We start from the raw sequence: 7,708 nt of genomic DNA, 5'->3' as shown, positions 1-7,708 counted from the left end.
GGGATGGTCCTCGACTCACCCTCTGGAAATCCCTGCCAGACGGGTCCAGAAGTGAGTCTCCCAGGTAATTCCAAATCCAGTCAAGTTGATGAGAGTGGCCATCACAGGACTCTGAGGTTTTATTTGATCATCCCATGCACCCAGGAGTCTAGTTCATCTTCTATCAGTAGTTATTCTTAGCATGTTCAGAGAAGGGGACGTTAGGGGTGAGGAGGAATGGCTTTAAAGGGTTAACGATGGCCACTGTGAGTCACTGGGGCTCACCATACAACAAACATTAATGAGTTTCTCTGAGCAACGTTTCCTAAAGGTGTTAATATGTTGGCTCCTCCAGGATACTAGTATTTGGGCCAAATCCAAGCAGGGGAGCTACACGCTGGGAAAGAGAAGGTATCAACAAACAAACCCCAGGAGAATCACAGCATGGTTCTTAATACATGTGCATCTGGGATGAGACCCTGAAATTACTACCATGTATGTCTGTCTCTCTGAAACTTCAGGGTGATGTCATTCCTTAAAGACGTTGTTCAAGTCAGATGCCTTAGGGCTCAAATCAAGTACCACAAATTGGGTGGCTTCAACTAATAGGAAGTTGTTTACAGTCCAGGAGGCTGGTAGTTCCTGTCTCCTACAGGATCTGATAGCCACAGGTTTATCTGGCAGCTCACTATCTGCTCTCAAGGACGGCAGTTCTATCAGATTAGGGCCCTCCTATCTTGTGACCTCTTCCTCATGTGTCACCTCTGTGTATTTCCAAATAAGGCCACATTCTTAAGTACAGAGGGAGAATTCCAGCAAGGCTTTCCTAGTGGACAAAATTCACTCCTGTCACCTCACATCAGAGCTGCATACCCACACTAGCTGAACAGCGACTGAGACATTTTGGTTGCAAGTGCCAAGAAGACCTGAAAGACAGCAGCCCTGGCCCAACTTGCAGGTGCAGCCCCTGTTCGGCAGTGACCCGGATTCCTAGTGTGCCTAGAGCTTCCACTACCCTCTCGGTACACACTGTTGGCAGACAGACAGCTCGTGACTGGGTCACAGTGGCTAAACTGGAGCGTGGCGTGCTGAGGCCGAGGCTAGAAGGTGAGGCCCGGCTCCGGAAACCACAGGGCTGGTGTATTACAAATTCTAGGGTGGGCTAGGAACCGGTTTTAGTCTGAAGTAAGAGTCCTGGTGCGGGAGCCCCTATGTAGACGCTGCGCAGAACTGCAGCCCAGCACCAAAGGCAAGCTCTGGCAGCAATCAGCCCGCCTAGGCTCCTTCTCCCGCTTCCGGCAACTCCCGGCCACGCCCCCACGTGCGAGGCTTACCCTACACTTTCCGGCCACACCCCCACAACCCAGCGCCGTCTGTAACTTGACTCCTCCCCGCGCACGCAGGCCTTGCCCCTCCCCGAGCACCAGGCCCCGCCCCCAGCTTGAGCGTGTACCGCGGCCCACGTTTTCCCGTGCTAGAGCCTAGCGTTCTGACGTCCAGGCCCTTTGCACCATTCCAAGTTGCTGAGTGTCTGCATAGTTTGCAAGCTGGTGAGTTTCGGGGCACAGTGTGGGGCCCTTCCTGGAGAAAGCGAAAGTCCGGAGCCCAGGGAGACAGTCGCTGCTGAGTTGCCTTAAGGGCTCCTTCCTTTCTCCAGGACCTCTGCCCCTCCTACAGATTGCGCTGAATGGGCCCTACTTTTCAGGGGCCTGGGGTACAGGGGACCAGTCTGCCTGGTGACTATGTCTGTCTCCTGCCACACCTCCAGATGCCAAACACTTTTCAAGCCTCTACTGGACTCTGCGGGTCCCCTAGCCATCCTGTTTCCCTTCATTGCTGATGAGGGCTTGAGGAACCCCCTCACCTCCCTGTAGGGAAGCTTCAAGAAGTGCTGCAGGCCCATGCTTCTCATAGTTCCTTCTTTCTAGAGACTAGGAGAAAATACCCAAGTCCCAGGATCCTGCAGCATCATGGCTGGTGTCAGGCACATCCATGTGGTCAAAAGATCATGCTTAAACACTCGGAGTGAACAGGAGTTAGACAGTCAGGCACTTTCCAAGTTGGGGACAGTACAGTGACTCCAGGCCATGAACTTCTCTACCTGTGGGTCTAGGTCTTTGTTCTGTGAGGTCTTAGCAGTTTTACTCCTAGGTGCCTCACTCAGAAACTGATTGTATTGTTCTGAGAAGCAAGGTTTGTGTGTGTGTGTGTGTGTGTGTGTCTCTGTGTGTGTGTGTGTGTGTGTCTGTCTGTCTGTCTGTCCGTCCGTCTGTCCGTCCTCAGACTCAGGAAACAGCTTGGGAAAAAGGTATAAAACACCCTGTAGAATCTGTGTTAGGCCTCCTCGTCATCTCTCTTCCCTGACAGGTAATCCCAGATGATTTAATTGAGTTCACGTGTCTCTTAATGGCTGCCATACTGTGGTGATGTGGTCCTAGGTGGTTGTGGGGGTGTGAGAAGGCTGGCTTGTGATCAGTGTCCTGCAAACTTAGCCCTGTTGAATATCTGCCAGAGTGTGGCTGGGCAGAATGGTCCTGCACCACTGGCCTGCCTGAGTCTTTGCTCCTTCCTGGGCTCTCTAGGTCTTGACTTAGAGCTTGGCAGGGAAATAGTTATAGTGCCTTCACCTTCTGAGGTTTGTGGGAACCAGGCTGCAAGAACTCTGTTATGCTAATGGTACTCTTCTGTGGAAGTATTCTTTTTCACTGGGGGAAAAAAGAAAAGAAAAAAGAAAAAATAGAAGGGAAAAAGAAAAAGAATCCACAACAGTGTGGCTTTGAAGAGGTCTCTTCTTATGGAAGGTGTAAGAAGCAGAGCCCCGGGTGCAGTGCTTAGACAACTGTGTCTTAGGCTGCCACCTTCTGTGGAAAGCAAAAGTCACCAATCTCTGGGTCCTGTTCTAGGTCAGTAGGCCTCGTCTGGGCCTGCCTCTCCTCCCTCCCCTCACTGGGCCTGCTTTCACAGGCATGCTGCTGTCTCAGTTTTTTATTGCTGTGCTAAAACACAGTGACTAAAGCAGCCTGGTGAGGGAAGGGTTTGTTTGGCTTACATGACGACTGTCCACCACGAAGAGAAGGCAGGGCAGGAACTCAAGAAGGGCAGGAACCTGGAGGCAGGAACTGAAGCAAAGACCGGGGAGGGATGTTGTCCACCTGCTTGCTCTTCATGATTTGCTCAGCCTGCTTTTTTATACAGCCCACAATCACCTGCCCAGGGCACCCTTGGTGGGCTGGGCTCTTCCTCATCAGTTAGCAGAGACATACCTACAAGCCAGTCTGATTGAAGCATTTTCTCAGTTGAAGTTCCCGCTTCCTAGGTGATCTGAGCTCGTGTCACATTTGCAGAAACACTGCCCAGTCTAGACAGTCAAGGCCCCTTTTCCCTAATGCAGGGTCACAGGCAGGAGGCGTGCCAGAATTGCTCCTCTTTCTTCTCTCCCGGGAGATTGAAATACTGCCCCCTTCTCCGAATTTGTTAATAGGTGCAAGCTGAGTTTGGTGCCTCAAGCTAAACTTAGTACTTGAGAAGCTTCTAATCCCAGTACTTGCGAGGCCGAGTCAGGGGGATTGCCAGGAATTAAAGGCCAGTTTGTACTACACAGCTGTTGCAGGCTCCTTTGAGCCGGGGTGAATGTCTGTGTCCAAAACACAATCAGCCAACCACTGGACAACCCAATTACATTGTCATGATTGTTCTGAATTTATGATTTAGGATCCGGGGTCAGACCATCAGGACCAACTCCTTGTCAATGCCTTTCTTAGCTGCTCAATCTGGCTTTGGTAGGAAACAACAGAAGGGTAACTGTTGTCGGAATTCCTTTTTCTCCTTCTCACTGGACTAGCCATATGCTCCTCTGCTTGGGATGTGACTGTCCCCCCTCCCCCGAGGAAACTGAAAATACCATAAATCAAAAAAGGACATCACCGAACTGACCCCCTGAATAGCCCCACCCAACATCACAGCACGCCACACTACAGACTCACATGCCACCCCAGCTTTTGACATGTGTGACATTGTTGCCTATACAGTTCACAATTGAAAATCATGCAGTTACTAAAAATAAACACACAAACAAAAAACAAAAATCTCCTAATATTTTAGTAAGTTTGTAATTTGTTGTTGTTGTTGTTGGATCACATCTATAGCTGTCCTCAGCCATGTGTGACCCGTTGGGCACAGGTTGGATGGTCCTGCTTGTTTCTGTGGCTTCTCGGCTGGAAGGATCACAGACCATTAGCCCTGGAGAAGATCAAAATTCAACACATGCAAGGCACCTGCTGAGTCCTTAATGCTTTGTACTGTGGGAAAGTACAAAAAGTTGGGTGCACCGTCAAAGTTGGGGACAGTCTTGTTGCTTCACATGCCATGGTGACCTTGCCCAAGTGTCCATCCTATCCCAGGCTCCCCCCATGTCCCACCCTCGCCAATAGATCTACTTTGCCCCAGGTCTTGGCTCCTGGTTGGGTCTGTGTTGCACAAGAGTATGTCAGACTCTGGATGACCCTGGCTTGGCTGCTGCCACAGCTATGCCTGGCCCTGTTTGGGTGAGTGCATAAATGGCTTTGCCCACGTTCTTACTGAAGGCATTGGCGTCTGACTGCAGACTGTTAATTAAATAAAGCCTGAAGGTTCAAATAAGAGACCTAAAGACCAACATTTCACTGGGAAACCTGTGGCCTCTGTCAGCCTGTCTACAGATACTGATAAACAAACTGGCTTACACCAGTTCTGTGTCTGAACTGGAAGCCACAGGGTTTATCTAGAAGGGAGTAAGTAGATCTTTGCTGGAGGCTGGCTCTGCCCTGGTTGACAGGATGGATTTTCTTGTTCTGTTTGCTGTGGAGGCCTGTGCTAAGCATAGATAGATAAAGGTTGGAGACACAGCACTGTGGCCTGAGTATGCTGTGATGTGTGTCCTTGCTATTCAGCTGATGGCCCATGGCAGTAGCCAAGCCTTTTGACTTAAAAATTAGCAGTAATAAAAGGATCACTGAGGAGGACTGTGTGGTTTGGGGAAAGCCACGCAATGATTATGTGTAGCGTAATGAGGGACTTACCCCTTCCTGTAGCTGTTAAAATGATTAGCCTTAAGAAGGGAACTAACTCCTTTGGTGACCTCCTGTGATCTTGAAGGAATCAGTGCCCTGACAGGTGTGGTTTCCATGCGGAGGGGTCACAGGCTGTGTCTCCCAAGAGGCCAGGCATCACTGGGTTAGGCTAGTCTCCTACACCTTGCTCCAGAGCCTGCCTCAGTGAAGTAGCCTGATAGATAGGCCATCCCCAGAGGCCAGAGGCACAGTGGTGACAATCTTGGTCATGGTTAAAACCTGTTTTGTGCACTCCAGGTGGCAGGAACTCATTTTGGCCTGCACCATATGAGTAAGACCAGTCCAGACATTCTGCAGATGTTCGCTGTCATGCAGAACCACAAAAGGAACAACGAAAGAGCGATAAATGCCTGGTGTGTCCACTCTGCTACTAAAATTTTCTTGTTAGAATAATTTCCCACCCATAACACTTGTGAAGTCAGCTCTGCATCCAGCCCGGCTCCGGGGCCCATTCCCAGAAGTCCGAGGGTGACACCAAACGTCTAGTCCACCAATGGCATGGCTCGTAAAAAGCAGGCACTTGTTAAATCTATTTGTTTTTATTATAGACATCGATCTGCCAGTTGCAATAATGCATTTATGGACATTTTTTTTCCTGCAAGCACAGCGCTGGTGGCAGTTTTTACTGACAAATTGAGTCACATGGATAGTCGTTCAGAGCACTCTTAGCCCATTGACAGATTGGGTGAGCCCAACGCTGCATCTTAGAGCGTTGGTGGGTGAGGAGAGAGAATGGCTCTCGGCACAAAGTAGGAGCTGGGGCTGTAGACATGGGGTGAAGAACAGACAGTTGTGTCTCATTTACAAACTTAGCTGAACTATAACCCAGACAAAAGGCGGGAAGCCAGGAATGTCACCTTCAGCGTGGTCAGGGTTGGTCAGGTCTATCCTACAGGGACTCCAACAAGACCAGATATGGCAACCTGTTGCTCTCCATGAATGGGTTCATGTGGGTTTCCACAAAGGTCTTCTGAGCTTTGCTGGTATCAGAATTTCTGATACCTCAGGCTCCCAAGGTGGGCTATAGAGCCCTATGTCAGCCATACAGGATTGAAGCCTACGGAGCTCCAGCTTTGTGGGCTCCGAGAGGACTCTGGTTACTCTAATGCTCAAGCCCTTGAGTGCATCTTTAGGGTAAGACAGAAAAGAGAGTGTTCCAGCTCCCACCAGCTCCAAAGCCCTCTTCCATCTGGACCCATCTGTGCTTGGCATAAGTTGCTCAGGCTCATGTATCTGTACATGTTTTCGACTCATTAGAGACGCGTGACTCTTCAGCTTGCCAATCCAACATGAGACCATTGCGTTCTAACTTTCCGTTCTGTGGTTCTGACAGCAGATGCGAAGGCTACCAGAACTCTGGCATTAGCTTTTTGTCCAAGTGTGAAGCATGGGCAGGCGTGACGTGCCTCCTTCCACAGTGCCCTTGTGAATAGGTTGTGTTGCTTTTTTTCTCTTGAGTGGTAGCATTTTCTCTCAGGTGAGGGCCTGCTTTGAGCTCCAAACCCAAATGTGTTTCTGTGGGGCAGAAAGGGGTTTTATATCGCAAGTGCTAGAGCTGCGTGTGAGGCGAGCAATGATGTGATACGGATACTAAGCTGAGTGAAGTTAGCAACTAGCAGGCACCCCACCTCAGGTGCCCCCTTGTCTGCTGGGTGAGAGTGATTGACTGACTTTGTCTACCTGGGTAGGAAGCACATGCAGTAGTAAATGGATGTTTGTTTTATAAATAAAAAAAAAACTAAAACAGTGTGGATCAAAGCTCTTCCTGAAAGCACAGGCTTAGTTGACAGCCTTATTTTCTTCCAGGTCGGCCAGCATGCACATCACCCTTCAGTCCAGGCCACATCCTAATTCCCCTGCAGCCCAGTCGGCCCCGTGAGCATCTTTGTTCCCTTGACTCCAACTAGAACCCATAGCACAGACCCATCTCCCCTAAGTGTTCCCATATAGGTTAGTAGCACAGAGGTCACTTGTACAAATCCCTGGGGACAAGATGACTGTCGTGACTTTGAGAAAGGTGACATGTCCTTCCAAGGCTTGGTCTGATGGCAGCTGTGGGATAGGAGGAAGATGACATCTTGAGGGATCCTGGGGGTCGGGCCCTGGCAAGCCGTGAGTCGTGATCACAGTTGTTCAGGGATGACATCCGTTGACTGCCACAAAGCTGTTCTTGGTGGACTAGTGCCGCACCAGGGCAGCCTAGATGCCGAAACTGGGGGTGGTGGTGCCGGGATTGAGGCACGTAGGCTTCTTTTTAGGTGGAAGAACAGCAACTTTTTTTTTTTTTTTTTTTTGCCCTGAGCTAAAGCCTTTTATACCTCTGCTGCTTCTGGGGAAAAACACAGGCACAAACATCTTTGTCAATTACAAACCACAAGGAAGTTCCACTGTCGGTCAGGGGGAGTGAGGGCAGTGAGATCACATCAGACTAGGACTCGAGGCTGCAGAAGCCCCTCTCTGTCATGTCTGAGAGGCCAGCTTGCCTGTCTGCTGGGTGTGGCTCTCCCTTGCTGAAGTGCCAGGTTTCTTAGGTTTCATTTGTGGTGTTGATTTGCTCTGCTGTCTGCTCCGATTTTTGTTTTTGAGAGTTCTCAAAAGTGCTTGGCTTCATGGTCCATCTG

At 49.9% G+C, this 7,708-nt stretch overlaps 1 protein-coding gene across 1 annotated transcript in view; it reads left to right on the top strand.

The window, feature by feature from the left end:
- The first annotated feature begins 1,395 nt into the window (after positions 1 to 1,395).
- The window catches only part of Mgmt (O-6-methylguanine-DNA methyltransferase), a 246,714-nt gene continuing 240,401 nt past the window's right edge, over positions 1,396 to 7,708 (top strand). The window contains exon 1 of the mRNA XM_048455259.3: positions 1,396 to 1,529. The gene's annotated coding sequence lies outside the window, so the exon portion shown is untranslated. The remainder of the gene's footprint in view (positions 1,530 to 7,708) is intronic.

The sequence above is a fragment of the Myodes glareolus genome, chromosome 7 (genome assembly GCF_982192425.1).
Source record: "Myodes glareolus chromosome 7, mMyoGla1.1, whole genome shotgun sequence".
NCBI lineage: Eukaryota > Metazoa > Chordata > Mammalia > Rodentia > Cricetidae > Myodes > Myodes glareolus.
Note: the sequence above shows the minus strand (reverse complement) of the source record. Positions and strands in the feature narration are given on the sequence as shown.